Source organism: Lycium barbarum, chromosome 8 (assembly GCF_019175385.1).
Source record: "Lycium barbarum isolate Lr01 chromosome 8, ASM1917538v2, whole genome shotgun sequence".
Taxonomy (NCBI): Eukaryota; Viridiplantae; Streptophyta; class Magnoliopsida; order Solanales; family Solanaceae; genus Lycium; species Lycium barbarum.
In genome coordinates, this window is record NC_083344.1 from 115,780,403 (window position 1) to 115,796,388 (window position 15,986).

General features: G+C 33.6%; 1 long non-coding RNA gene and 2 other non-coding genes across 3 annotated transcripts; all 3 read left to right on the forward strand.

Moving 5' to 3' along the window:
- Positions 1-180: 180 nt before the first annotated feature.
- On the forward strand, positions 181-2,567 carry LOC132606821 (uncharacterized). Its single transcript, XR_009570085.1, has 2 exons — positions 181-465; positions 2,092-2,567. It is a non-coding gene; the product is annotated as an uncharacterized LOC132606821 (long non-coding RNA).
- Positions 1,171-1,262, forward strand: LOC132608540 (small nucleolar RNA snoR27). The gene has a single exon (XR_009570450.1). It is a non-coding gene; the product is annotated as a small nucleolar RNA snoR27 (small nucleolar RNA).
- LOC132608539 (small nucleolar RNA snoR26) lies at positions 1,320-1,411 on the forward strand. Its single transcript, XR_009570449.1, has one exon. It is a non-coding gene; the product is annotated as a small nucleolar RNA snoR26 (small nucleolar RNA).
- Positions 2,568-15,986: the final 13,419 nt, after the last annotated feature.

The following is a 15,986-nucleotide window of genomic DNA, read 5'->3' on the forward strand; positions in this document are numbered from 1 at the left end:
TTTTCGCGAAGCCTTGCCTTGCAAATTTTTTATTTTTTTATCTAACCGAGGGTTTGAACCCAGAACCTTAAGATATTTTCAGCCATTTTTTTAAGCAAAGTACAAAAGTTAAAGACCATCAATTGAGGGCCAAAAATTAAAGAGCAGCGCCTTTGAAGAACAATCCGTGCAAAAGAAAATGTTTTCATTCTTGTGAAAAGCCCAGCCCAAATTCCAAAGGTACCTAAGAATAATTCTAAGAAGTCCAAGGTTCAAGTTTAGCCGAGAAATTCAATTGAGGACTTGTCTTGCAACTTCAATCTTTCCATTATGCAGCTAGGGTTCGTCCAATATAATATAAGTGCCAAATTCAGTTAAAACGTCGCCGTAACACCCACTCTCTCAAAGTTTCTATATAAATACAGCGAATACCAGCTCTTCTTTTCCATCGGCGCTAGGGTTTATCCCTTTGCTCTCCTACATGTGGTAAACTCGTCCTACTAATCTGTGCTTTATTTATACTGACATCGCATTTAGTATGTTGATTTTAGTTTTTGTTGTGCGGTTTATCTATGTTTTTTTTCTCTGTTTATTTTTGGTATGGATCGATGAGGAAACAGAAAAGACTGAAATATATTCAACCATGTGGATATATTAATTCTTTGGTATTTCACTTTTCTGAGATCCAACCCTATCACTTTTCATATTTACTGATTTTCTTTTTTTGGTCATGTTTTTCATATGGGATCTAGGATGTGATAAAACAATTTATCCGAGTTCTGAATTTTCCTTATTGGAAATGTAGACTACTTTTCTCTATAGCTGAGATCCTATTTAATATGTATTTTCCCTAAGGGTTGTTTGGTACGTGGTATAAGGTGGGATATATCAGGATTAAGGTTATACTGTGTTTGGTTGACGGTAAGATAGATTTATATCATCAACAAACACAGTATATCTCATCTTATTCCTGAGATTATTTTATCTTACCTCCCATGTGGGATAAATTAGTGTCTAAATATTATAATGGACAATTTAGTCGGCAAACTAAACGACCCCTAATACCTTGTTTGGAATTAGGTAAGTGAAAAATGAAAAGAAAAAAAAAGCAGGCATTTTAAACTTGGATTTAAGCAAGGTGGTTTAAACCATTTGCTTTTTTGGGAGGTTATTTGGAAATTGGATGGTTTATTTGGATCAATGATGATTAGTTTTATTACTGCGTTATCTTTCTGAATTCCCAATTATGGGATTGAAGAAGATTTTTGTTACTGAGATCCAATCTGTTCAATTGTTCTTTTTTTTTTCAAACTTTCATGCAATTTTTTCACTATACAAGAAAAGCATCAATGATGAGTAATCCAAAACGTTATCCTTGCACTTTGATTGTTAAATGAAGAATAACACGGGGAATTATAACACTGAGATGCTTTTCTTTTTTCGTACTTTTCCACTCATTTATGGTGTTGGAAAGCTTTATTTATCTTTATGCCATTAGATCCTCATTTGAACCTTTAAGTTTATGCAAATAGGTACTAGTATTGAACTGGTTCATTTTTCATTTACTTCGATTCACCATTATTAGCCGTTTGGTTATAAAAATTTCAAATTTAACTTAAAAGTTGCTTCATACCATCTTCAAAAAATATAGATAAACTGTTTTCTTCTATCCTTTGCAAAAAAAATATAATCAAACACAACTCTATTTTCAACTTCGACTTCATAAATTCAAATGAAGCGAAAAAAAAATTGTATCTATGGCCAAATGCCTTCTAAACGTGAACAACCTATCTAATTATTGTGTTTTTGTTTTAGCTCTCTGTAAGAAATTCTCTTTAAGAAATTGACAACTGCTTTCCTCTTGTTCATATTATATACAAGTAGTATTAAATGTGATATTTTGCATTTGAAATTAGTCTAATATAAATAATTTGCATAATCAACAGGGTATTAATTTTATTAAAATTTATTCATATTTCCTCTGGTCTAAATTATATTGAGGTTTAGGTTGAGCGCACCTCTTAAAAATTCTAAGTGTTGAAGGATTAAAATTAGTAGTAATAACTCGCAAGGTTTCTCAGTTGGTTTAGCATGGGGCTTTCATAATTGAAGTTTCAGGTTTGAAACCTCCTGCACAGCGAGATTTGCCTTTTGAGTCGAGCTCGTCGTACGGGGCTTGCCTAGTGCGGCTTATCTCTTTTGTGTTGTTTGCGAGCTAGTGTACAGGAGCTGGATTTACCCTGTGCACACCCGAAGGGTAGCTGGTTCCCATGTTATCAAAAATAAAAATAAAAAATAGTGGTAATAAACGAAGCAGCGGCAGAAAGTTTATTTAGTGTAATCTGTTGGAGCTATTAAGTTGAGCATGTATTTTGTATACTATGCACCAAAAACATGCTTCAAATTCCTCGTTAATTGTGTATTTCAATCATCTAATATTTCAAATTTCATTTCCCATTATGTCAATTTTGATTAATTTAGTGAAAATGTATTAGTATTTATTTAGATTGAGTAAATTTCTTAAGGAGTATGCTCAGACTAAAAAAATATTGTATGATATTAATCAGAGGCAATATAGTTTTTGACTAGTTTACCTTTATATTTCTTCAATAAAGTGCATCTATTTACGGTAAAGGCAAAGTACAAAAAAGTTTTATTACTATTTAGCCCTAAAAAGAAGAAAGTTATGGTAATTCGTCATTGCACCTAAACATTAAATAAAATAAAATAAAATAGTTAAAGATTTACTATTTTTGCTAGAATTGTTTATGTGACAAGATAACGTAACTGCATTATACAAATTTGGACCCAAAAAAAGAAGAAGAAATACACAATTTGAAAAATAATCACTGCACCTGAAAAAGAAAAATAAAATAAAATTTGAGGTCTGAAGATGAGGTGGAATTTATTATGTGGACAATTTTGTACTTTGTTTGAGCGCATTGAAATATCTATAGAAAGAATTATTAATAGTCTCATCGTGGTGCTTTTGAATTTGACAAAAAAAAATTCATCTGGTCCATATCGGATAATAGCCGTACCCTTTGAGCAAGATCCTACTTAGAGAAGGCTTCACCTGAATATCATTTGGATATGATTTAGCCCCCGTTTGTTCATAGATATCAATTTTTTTAATTTTTTTTTAAAATTTTGGAGTTGGAATTGGAGTTAGAGTTATGTTTGGCCATAGTTTTTAAATTATAGTTTTTAATGAAATGTAGTTGTAAAAAAAGTAAAAAAAAAGTGATTTTTTTTTTAAAAATAAGTTTTTTGAGTTTTTGGTAATTTTCATGGCAAATGCTGATTCCGGAAAAAAAGTGGGAAAAAAATTCGAAAAAAAGTGAATAATTTTTATGGCCAAACAGCACCTTAGTAAGTGAGAAAAAATGCAGCATAACTCCATAACAAATAGAATCTGAAATGAGAGAAGACAATATATGGAGAACGGAAAAGGTCCAAAAATACCCCTGAACTATTGAAAAAGGCTCATAAATACCCTCATTCCACCTTTTGGTCTAAAAATACCCTTCCATCCACCTTTTAGGTCTAAAAATACCCTTAAGGTTTGTTTTTGGCTCAAATATACCCCTCAAACTAACAAGTTAAAATTAACTCTTTTAAAAAGCCAAATGGCAATTTGTAATTGGTCAATAATAAAATTCCGTAATTTAAAAAAAAATTCCAGATTTAAAAAAAAAATTGCCAATAATAAAATTCCGTAATTTACATATTTTAAAAAAAAAAATTGTGTGGAAACTTAAAAATTAAAAACTAAAAAATTTAAAAATATGAAAAAATTATTTTCGTTCATATAAAAACGAAATTGGAAAATTGGACAAAATATATTTTCCAATTTTGTTTTTATATGAACAAAATTAATTTTTTTATCCTATTTCATTTTTCAATACACGAAATGCAAAAAAAAATTATAATTTCCTATTTCGTTTTTTTATTCACGAAATGCAAAAAAAAAAACATATTTCGTTGATTAATTCACAAAATGCAAAAAAAAAAAAAAACAGTTTTGTTCATATTTTTTAATTTTTAAATTAAATAATATATGTGTCCAATCACAAAATGCCATTTGGCTTTTTAAAAGAGTTAACTTTAACTTTGTTAGTTTGAGGGGTATATTTGAGCCAAAAACAAACCTTAAGGGTATTTTTAGACCAAAAGGTGGAAGGAGGGTATTTATGAGCCTTTTTCAATAGTTCAGGGATATTTTTGGACCTTTTCCGTATGGAGAAAGCTAATCACTAAAACAAAAAACGGTGGAAAAGAAAAGGCAAGAAAGCAATAGCATAATTAACCAACATTCTTGCTCATTTTGACAGTGAAAAGGAGAGTATCTTAGTAAAAGAAAAACATTAAAGTTTAAAAACACTTGACATTTTCTTTCCCATCTCAACTTTCGGTCATTGACCGGTAAGTTGATCGATAGTTGACCGGTCATTTAAGGGCTAAATGTAACTAAACAAAAAACGATGGAAAAGAAAAAGCAAGAAAGCAATAGCATAATTAGCCAACATTCTTGCTCATTTTGACAGTGAAAAGGAGAGTATCTTAGTAAAAGAAAAACATTAAAGTTTAAACACTTGACATTTTCATTCCCATCTCAACTTCCGGTCATTGACCGGTAAGTTGATCGACAGTTGACCGGTCATTTAAGGGCTAAATATAATTTGCTAATTTTTCAATTTAATAAATGCCCTTAATTAATCATATACATTCTTTTCATAATTATCATTTCTATTTCATGAGCTCACGTTCACTATTCATGTGTAAAAAAAATGAGCTCACATTGACTAGTGTAATTTTTTCAACTCAGTGTTTAGTTATACAATAATTCATTTTTGCCAAATCTAATTTGAAGTTGGATTCTAAATTTTACAAAAAATGTTCGAGCCTAAACGACTATTTTGAGAGTCAAACGACTTTTTGTTTCAATTTATGTGATCATTTTACTATTTGGAGAGGCAAACGACCTTTTGGATACAGGGGCGGATCTAGTCATTGCCCAGGGTGTTCACCCGAACATCCTGGGTAAAAAATTACAGTATATATTTAGGATAAATTTTTTGTGTTCATGTACATATATTAACTTTTGAACACCCTGAACAAATGCAAAAGACTAGCTCAAGTGGTTCAGTTATTTTTCCGAACACCCTGAGTGAAAATCCTGGATCCGCCACTGTTTGGATATATAAATATATACGATATATATTTGATCCGTACAAAGATATACGGTATACAAGAAATTCTCATACATATATGGAGAATTTCTTGCTTAAGACAACTGCACTTGTAGTTTAATTTGCTAATATATCTCATTTATGATATGTTGAGAATAATTTTCAGGAGAAATGGATTTTTGACCGTTTACAAACGTTTTTTTGCTTTATGAACTTTTTACAAGAGATCTTCATTTTTTACACATAAGAGATTTGAGAAAGATATTTTCTTCTATTCAAATTATAAGGGGTCAAAAGATCCTATTTCCTCACAATTTTCCTTCTGATATGAATTTCAGTAACGTAACAGAAAAAGTAGACAACGAGTATTTAACATGTTTCTACGTAAGTATATATTTTGCTGGGAGAGAAAAGGTTACAATTATATATATTATATTAATGATATGTACTATCCAATCTGATATAACTCATTACAATACTCCCCTAGTCTCAAATTATCTCGCTTTTACGTTTCATACACCCGCTAAGAAATATATTAATTAGATGGGTATTTCATTGACTTTACCCTTATTTATGTCTAAGTTATTTTTCTCTCTTATTAAATATTTACTCTATTTATAACCACAAATAATTTGAGACAACTATTTTTTATAATCACGACAAATAATTTGATACATAGAGAGTACTATTTTTGTCTATAGGAGATCCAAAAAATGTGGAACTTTGAAGGCTACGAATTTGTCACCGTTTGTAAAATTCCTAATTGTGAAATTTAATGAGATCTTGGGATCACCAGTGATTAATGCTCCCTTCACATGTCCCTCTGTGTTTGCACCAGGTCCTCTATTTTTGTATTTCATATAGAATGGGCGAACTAGGCGCATTCCCTCAAATTCTATGCATCTTCCTAAATTTATCATCAGGTCTATGTAACTCTGCATAATCACATTACTCGAGAAGTTACCCATGACCGACCTAAATACATAATTACATTACCCACGTTCGGAGTTGCTAATTTTAACGTGCAATATTGCGACACGAGTCCTGCTAGTTCGTTCTCAATATTTCTCTGTTGCCTTGTGATGGTAACGTATTGGCTATGCAGCGAAATACGTACTGCTTTGATTAAGAACACTACTACATCGCCACAAATAAGATCAATGGGGTCCAAACTTTTACACTCCTTATATATAGAACCGCTTGTCATGAGTGTGTATAAGTTAATCCTGAAAGCCGTCAAATTGACACCTATAGAAGGTGTAGAAATTAGCAGTTTCCCTTAAAGCTACTGCCTGTTGATTCTTAGCTCCAGCTGTGTTTCGAGAAGTGATGTTTTGAGCCATGAAGCCTAGCATATTCACTACTTGAAAGAGATAAATAAATGGTCATCAGTCGATAATACCAATACTATTGCATGCAATTAGAGCTGTCAATATGGGCTTGGCCCGCGAGACCGGCCCAACCCAACCCTTTATTTAAGTAGGGTTGAGCTAAGATTTTTTTGACCCATATAGAAGTGAGGCTCAAAAGTCCAACCTCTCTTGGCCTGCCGGCCTCAAGGGTTGGGTTGAGGCCAGCTCTTGAAGCCAGAAAAGAATAATAAATTAATTCATTTAAAAAAATATATAAGTAAATTAAACAAAAAGATAAAAAGTAATGAGAAAAAAGAATGTACTTACTACTAAGTAGTAATTAGAAGCTGGAGTAATACTTTTAGTCTTAGAATTTATATTATGTTTAATTTCGTTTAAACATGATCTTAATTAGTGATTAAAAAATAATAATTTATATTTGTTCTCTTGAATTTTTTTCTTCTATGATATGGATTTGCGCAAGAATGGGTGGTAGAAGATTCTATTTTATATTGCAATCATGTTTAAATTGTACCAAAAATCACTTAGAAAATGTTATTTCGAAAGACAAAAAACTTAAAGGGCTGGCCCGTCCTAACCCATGACCCGTTTAGGACTGGATTGGGCTGCCATTTTGCAGGCCCTTCAATTAAAAGGGTCAGCCCGTCCTAGCCCATTTAATTCTTTGGCCCTTTAGGGCTGGGTTGGGTTGGGTTGGGTCAGTCTATTTTGACACCTCTACATGCAATGTATTACTCAAAAAAATAAGAACATATTTTAATTGTTAAAGTAAGGGCTTAGGCCTAATAAATATTTAGGCCTCAAAAGTTATTATTGTTATGTATACAATTTTTATTTTTATTTTTATATTTATTTATTAATAGTTAATAAATTTCTTTCTCTTACATCTGTTAGTGTAACCCAATTATTCTTTTATCAATCTTATTTTTTCCCCTCTAAAGGGCTAAGCTACCATATCTACTAATTATTTTTCACAATTCATTAATTAGTTAAGACAATTTAATGTATAAGCCAACCTACTCTTATTTATAATTGTTATATCATCATAAATTTTAACAATGTTCGAGTAATTTTTAGTTTAAATATCAAGTCACTGAAATAGGATCATCCTTCATAATTATGAACTTTTAATTTTGTTTTATACCTCACACATATGTGTTTAACAATATATATGTAATTTGTTTTTAAAAAATTATTAATTGACACCTATTGCAGTGTGACGCACGAGATGTACGTGTGACACACGGAATGCACGCGTGATGCACCTGGTGCACGTGTGATGTAGTAGAAGCTAGTTATTGAATATACTTGAAACCTTTTCATTAAACAGATACATGTATTTTCTTAAATGAGAAAAGATACAGGTATTTTCTAAAATTGTACTTACTTACTTGGGCAAACGAGTATGCGTTTCTACAAAAAGAGATAAAATGAATAACAAGGAAGACTATGCCATGTGCCATGCAATTTTTTAATGGAAAAGGGTCAAAAATACTCCTCTACTTTGGGAAAAGGGCTAAAAATATCCACCGTTATGAATTTAGATCAGAAATACCCCTCCCGTCATTAAAACTTTTAAGTATATCTCTCTCTTAATGGAAATCTCCAAATTTCCCAACATAACCCTATTTCATTTTTTAAACCCGCTCCATTATTTAACCCGACTCAACTAAATAATAACCCAGATGATCTCCTTATTCCCCTTCCCCCCAATTCTCTCAAACATTTTCTACTTCTCTTCAGCAACATTAGAGAGAGAGAGAAGAGTAAGGTTTACACTTATGTTACTCTAAAATAAGATTTTGGATAGAAAAATGAGGTTCACCCTTATGCCATTCATACAACCATTTCATAGAAAATTATGTGACAGGCCACCATCACATCTTCTTTCGGGGCCTAAAATAGAAAGCAATAGAAACCCATTCATTAAGATCAAACATAACATAGTTACTTTAATTTCCATCGCCAAAGTTAAAATCAATCCTACAATGCGAATGAAATTGAACATCATGATGGGTAATTGAGAGAAAAAGTGAACAAGATCACTTCATCGGGAATTTGGTTGACACTAAATTTTTTGAGGAATTTGCACATAACAGGAAAGTCCGAGAGTAAACATATAGAGAGTGAAAAAATCTTCTTCAGAAGAACTTGTACTTGGTAATTATTAGTCAGTACTTTGGAGACCGTTTATACTCTGAGCTAAAATTTTGGATAAAATTTTGGATAGAAAAGTGAGGTTCACACTTCAGCAACATTGAAGAAAAGTAGAAAACATTTGAGAGATTTGGGGGGATTAAGGGGATCGTATGGTTATTATTTAGTTGGGTCTGGTTAGATAATGGAGCGGGTTTAAAAAATAAAAATGAGTTATTTTGAGGGAATTTGGGGATTCCGTTAAGAGAGGGGTATATTGGAAAACTTTAATAACAGAAGGGTTTTGACCCAAATTCGTAATGAGGATATTTTTAGCCCTTTTTCCAAAATAGAGGGGTATTTTTGACCCGTTTCCCATTTTTTAAAGTTGCATTCCATTTCTATAAGGGAAATTCCTCATTATTGAGCAACTTCATTAGTTCACTCACGAAATTGCCTGATCACTATGAAAATATCACTCATGCTACAACCTTCTTTCATCAACATCCTGGTAGTACTTCTTATTGGTTCTAATTATTATTTCTCCAATATATGACCAATGTTTGCAGGACCAAAGGGCCTTTTTGATTAATTTCAAGAATGGCCTTACATTTTATTCTTCTATGTCAATCAAACGGGTCAGGTGGGATCAAAACATCGACTGTTTCTTGTGGACAGGTGTAAGTTGTGATCGGCAAGGTAATGTTATTGTACTAGAACTGAAACACTTTATGGTGGAATTGATAACTCAAGCAGTCTCTTCGATCTTTAACATCTTGAGAAGCTGAATCTGACTTATAATGTCCTAGAAGAATCCGTTCCAATACAAACAGAAATTCATAAGCTCGCAAACTTGACATACCTGAATTTTTCATATGCAGGTTTTAACGGGCAAACTCCAATAGAATTGTCTAGATTGACACAGTTAGTGATTCTTGGCCTTTCTAGCCAGAATTTAAAGCTTGAGAACCCAGATCAGAAAGCACTTGTTAAGAACCTAACAAATCTTAAAGAACTTAACCATGATGTTGTGAATATTTCACTGAAGGGGAGTGAGTGGTGCTTAGCATTATCTTCATCTCTATCTCAAGTGATGCAAAAACATGCAATTCAGTAATTTAAATAATTTTATTCGTATGATGATTTGTAGTTGTAAAATAAGATTTACCCAATTTTACTTCAATTTTTTTTATTTGTATGTAATGCTTCTTTTGAATCTTCCTTAGTAATCGAAATATTTGAATTTGTGTATGTATCAATCAAATGTATGTCTTTATGATTATTTTCTTTCTCATAAGAAAGAGGGATAATATCTAACTGTATTATTTAGATTGCTAATCATTTTGTAGGTTCACTAATTCTTTTATAATCGATCGAAACGCGAACATATTCACTAGTTTACACTAATAAACATATATAAAAAATTATTAGAGATACTTTATGCCTAATTTTAATTATCCTTCATGTGACTATAGTAAACAAACTCTCGCCTTCGCGAAAAGAGGGGAAATAATTGACAATCATTTAATTGTCTTTCATTTTTTATAATTTCATTCTCCAATTTAAGGAATTTATTAACATAAAATCACTTTATATTTCCCTGTTTAGTTTTCTTCAGGCTGGTTTGCGTCTCTCTCATGTTTTTGTTTTGGTCTATTTAGTCAATACATGTTTTTTTTTTTTTACTTTTCTAAAACGACAAATTTTAATCAATGTAATGTAATACAATTTTAATTTACTCCTTTTAACACCTTCATTCACTATGAATTTATAATTAAAGACAATTGTAGTTGGAGATCAATAAGATTACTGATATTTCAAACAATCTTCCCCATTTTATATTATATATGTATTATTTGTAATCTTGTCTATTTATGTACTAACAACACATCCATCTTAATATTTAAATCTTTTTGGGTGGAAACTTCTTTTTCTAAGACTGCTGGAGGGTTGGTTACTACTTACTACTAATCAAGGTTGTCAAGAAATTCCTTCTACTACCTTTGCTATTATTTTGTGGACATGTTGACCTTTAAAAGCCAACATTCTTCCTTAATATAGAACTGTTGGTCTAATAGATAGTCTACAAAAGTTACCTTTTACTTTTGATAAATATCCTTCTGTAAAACTTTACTCTTCTTATGATTGCTCTAATTACATTATATGTACAATTTTGTTCTACCTATACCAAAAACCTCAATCATTAGAGTGTTTTTTCATTGTACAAATTTTTGGTTGATACCTTTGCTAATCTCATCAATTTGCACGATATTGTGTCTAAATAGCATACATGAAGAAGAGGGGTCCTACAGGTCTAATGTGGATATAACTTAAAGGAGGTTAGTGAGTTAGTTAGGCAGTTAGCAAGTAGTTAGAGTGACAGCTGTAATTAGTTATTGGGATCTGATTTTAACCAAATCAATGTAGTTAGTATATAGAGCTGAAAATATCTTGTAATACATTAGAACACTTCTCTCAATTTGAGAATGAGTTGAATGAATAAAAGGCGTTCTCTTCTTCTCCATTTTCTCTAGAACTGTTTCTTCTTCCTATTCTTCTTCTTAATTAGTTCATGGCTGAGCCTTTTAACATGGTATCAGAGCTTTGCGCGTAGATCCTAAAGCTCAGCTAAATCAATTTCTCAAATTAATTCTGATTTGGTTCTTCAAATTATCAAAATTGTTCAAATTCAAAATTCACTGTTCTCAAGCCATTAAACTTGCGATTCAGCTGTATCTGCGTGTCTATTCAAGTTTGGAAGTGAAATTGCAAGTGAATAAGGTGAAATAATCACTCCGATCTTCACATTCTCGAAGAAGTTGTCGCAATCTTCAAGTTTTTTTGAAGAAGTAGTCGCAAAATCTAGGTCAAATTTGAACCAAATTCAACATGACAAATCCAGAAAGGACTGAATCATCTCTCAATGGTGAACAAACTGCTACGGATACAGTAAATGCAACTCAAGCAAATGGAAACTCACAACGAATTGATGAAGTTCACCACAATCATCCTCTCTACGTTCATCCGTCAGATACACAAGGTTCAGTACTCATTTCATTACAGCTTCAAGGTACAGAAAACTATTCTCTATGGAGTAAATCATGGATGCTTGTTCTGCGTGGTAAAAACAAATTAGGATTTGTGTTAGGTACATGTATGAAAGAAAACTATGAACCAAATTTGCATGATTTGTGGGATAGATGCAATACTATAGTTCTAGCTTGGATTATGAATACAATGTCCAAAGATCTAATTAGCACTCTAATTCACTCTTCTAGTGCTCACAAACTTTGGGAAGATTTTAGGGAAATATTTGATAAAGTAAATGCTTCTAGGGCCTTTTACCTACACAAGGAGATTACTACCTCAACTTAGGGAACCTCATCTGTATCTGTGTACTTTTCAAGGCTTAGAGAACTCTGGGATGAGTTTCAAGCCTTAATCCCACCACCTTCATGTCCTTGCCCTGAGTCAAAACAGTACAAAGATCATTTTCGCCTACAAAGACTGTGGCAGTTCCTAATGGGATTGAATGAATCCTATGACCATGCTAAGAGTCAAGTGTTGATGACTGTACCTTTGCCAAATGTAAACCAATCCTATGCAATGATAGTTAATGTTGAAATCCAAAGGAGAAACAGTATTAGCAACTCTGTTGTTCATTCTGAGCAACATAAGTCAATTGCTCTTCTGAGTAACAGGAACCAGGCTTCATCTCAAGCAGTTACATGAACAATAACCACAGAATTTCTGGTGGTGTGAATACTGGAGGTTATAACAGATCTCAAAATTGGTCAACTAATGGTGGTTACAGGCCTAGAAACAACTTTGGAAACCAAAACTATCAGAACAATCAAAGCTATCACAATAAGTCCTCACTCATCTGTGATTTTTGCAACTTTAAAGGACATACAAGAGACACATGCTACAAACTGCATGGTTATCCATCTGACTCTAAGTACAAGAAGAAAGGAGTTGTTGTTCACTCCTATGCTAACAATGTGGCAAGTGCAGGCTGCCAATCATCATCATCTGATATGCAGGATAGTGCCAGAGCTGGTCCTTCCACACCAACTATGGCACCATTCTTTACCCAGGATCAGTACAATCAAATCCTACAGATGTTGAACAAGGACACAGGAGTGAACTCTAATGCACACTCAGCTCACTCTGCCTTAGTTGGAGCATCAGGTAATATTATTGCCTGCTTGTCTAAACCTGTAAATAGTAAATGGATTGTGGATACTAGGGCTTCAAACCATATGGTAAATAACCTAAATTTACTAAGTACTTTGGAAAAACTATCAGATATGCATAAAAATAAAGTCAACTTACCAAATGGTGGTCAAGTTTCTATTACTCACACAGGAGTTGCCTCTATTTTCAAGGATAAATCCATAAAAGATGTTCTATATATCCCAGACTTCAAATTCAACCTCTTATATGTGTCCAAAATAACCAAATAATTGCAATGTCTTGTGGCATTCCTTCCTAACTTTTGCATTTTCCAGGCACTCTCAATGGGAAGGTGATAGGGATTAGTAAGGAAGATCAAGGTTTATACATTCTAAAAGCTGGTTTTAATGCTGATCATGTGAAGGTTGCTACTCCATTTGTTATCTCTTCTGTGCTTAATAGTACTTGTATAGATAACAAGACAAAAAATAGTTCCAGTGCTGTGGAAACTGAATGTCCTACTGGTGACAATGTGACTTGTAATTCTGTTGAAAATAAGTCTTGCAGTGACTTGTCTATATGGCATAGGAGACTAGGATATGCTCATCTGTCTGTTCTTAAGAAAATTGATAGTTTAAAGTGTAATTCCTCAAAAGATCATATATGTACTATGTGTCCTATTGCTAAGCAGACAAGACTGCCCTTTCCTATTAGCTCTTCTTCATCCTCTCATGTATTTGATCTTATACATGCTGATGTTTGGGGTCCCTATAGGGTGCCATCTCATGATCGTAAAAGATATTTCATGACACTAGCAGATGACAATTCTAGGTATACTTGGATTTTCCTAATGCATACCAAAGCTAATTCAATTGTAGTATTGAGAAATTTTGTATCATTTGTGAAGAATCAGTTTAGTTGTGGTATTAAATGCCTCAGGTCTGACAATGGCACTGAGTCCTTCAATGAACAAGTTACTAGATTGTTCACAGACCTAGGTATAATCCATCAAAGTTCTTGTGTCTACATTCCTCAACAAAATGGAGTTGTTGAGAAGAGGCACAGATATATTCTTGATATGGATAGGGCCATCAGATTTTAAGCCTATGTACCCTTAAAATTTTGGAGTAAATGTGTTGAAACTGCAGTGTACCTTCTCAAGAGACTGCCTACTGTGCTATTAAATGGTATGTCACCCTTTGAGAGGTTATTTCACAGAGTTCCTTCCTTGCAACACCTCAGAGTGTTTGGGAGTCTTTGTTTTGCTACAAATGTGAAAAAATCTGCCAAGTTCTGTCCCAGAGCTATACGTCCACTTAGGCTATTCTTCTGTTCAAAAAGGGTATGTCCTATATGATCTCATCTCCAAAGTGTTCTTTGTTAGCAGAGATGCTGTCTTTCAAGAGCATGTTTTTCCTTTCAAAGATGGTTCCTCTGATTCTACCTTGTCTCCTTTGTTTCCAGTCTTGACCCTACCTACTTTTGAGCCCTATTCTATGCCATCTCCACCTCCCACCTCACAATCTTCCCCATCATCTACTCATCCATCAAACACACTCTCACCTGACTCAGCTGTGTCTGCTGAGCATTCTGATCCTCATATGCCTGATCTCACTGATCTTATCCCTGCTCCCTCAATTAATCCATCTATTCCTTCTCTTCCTCATAATCCTGCTCCCTCAAAAAATCATCTAGACCATCTAAACCTCCCATCTGGATGGCTGATTACATAGGTCATCCCCCATCTTCTACCTCCTGTGCTTATCCCCTATCTCACTTTGTCTCTTATGAAAATTTGACTCCTGCATATAGATGTTCCCTCTCTGCCTACTCTCCTGTACTAGAACCAAAATCCTATGTTGAGGCCTGTTCCCAACCCCAATGTGTGGATGCTATGAAGGCTGAGATAGCTGCCCTACAGAAAAATCATACTTGGTCTCTAGTTGAGTTTCCTACTGACAAGGTCCCTATTGGGTGCAAGTGGGTGTATAAAGTCAAATACAAATCATCTGGTGAAGTAGAAAGATTTAAAGCCAGGCTTGTGGCAAAAGGGTACTCTCAACAAGAAGGCCTAGACTATAAGGAAACTTTCAGCCCTGTTGCTAAAATGGTAACTATCGGATCAGTGGTTGCTTTAGCTGCTGCATCTCAGTGGTACATCTTTCAGATGGATGTCCACAATGCTTTTTTGCAAGGAGATTTGATGGAGGATATCTATATGAAGGTGCCAGATGGCTTTTCAAGCCAGGGAGAGTGCAGTAGAATGGTGTGCAAACTTGATAAGTCTTTATATGGCCTAAAACAAGCACCTAGGAAATGGAATCTCAAGCTTACACAAGCACTGGTGGATCTGGAATTCAAACAATCTCATTATGACTATTCATTATTTACTTAAAAAATTGTCACTGAGATCTTGTTGGTATTAGTATATGTTGATGATCTTTTGGTAACTGGCAGCAGCCTACCTCTGATTAAGAAGGTCAGGTTGGATCTTCAAACCAAGTTCAAAATGAAAGACTTGGGGGAATTAAAATATTTCCTTGGCATAGAGTTCTCTAGATCATAGAAGGGAATCCACATGTGTCAAAGAAAATACTCTTTAGAACTAGTACCTGAGTTGGGACTATCAGGAAGTAAACTCGCCATTACACCCTTAGAGTTTAACCATAAGCTTACATTTGTGGAATATGACTCTATCATCAGTGAAAATGCATCAAAAGATGATAAGCAACAGCAAACCACTTCTGTAAATGACAGGCAGCTTGAAGACAAAGGATGCTATCAAAGAATTGTTGGAAGGCCGTTATATCTGACCATGACTAGGCCTGACCTTGCCTTTGTTGTACAGGTCCTGAGTCAATATATGCATGATCCAAAACAATCTCATTTAGAAGCTGCTTTGAGAGTAGTTAAATACATAAAGGGGCACACCTGGCCTTGGGTTGTTCATGCCATCTTCAAGAGGAAACAAACTAACAACATATTGTGACTCAGACTGGGGATCTTGTGTAGAATCAAGGAAGTCAATAACAGGCTATGTGGTAAAATTTGGTGATGACTTAGTCTCATGGAAGTCAAAGAAACAAGAGACTGTGTCTAGAAGTTCTGCTGAGGCTGAGTTCAGAAGTAT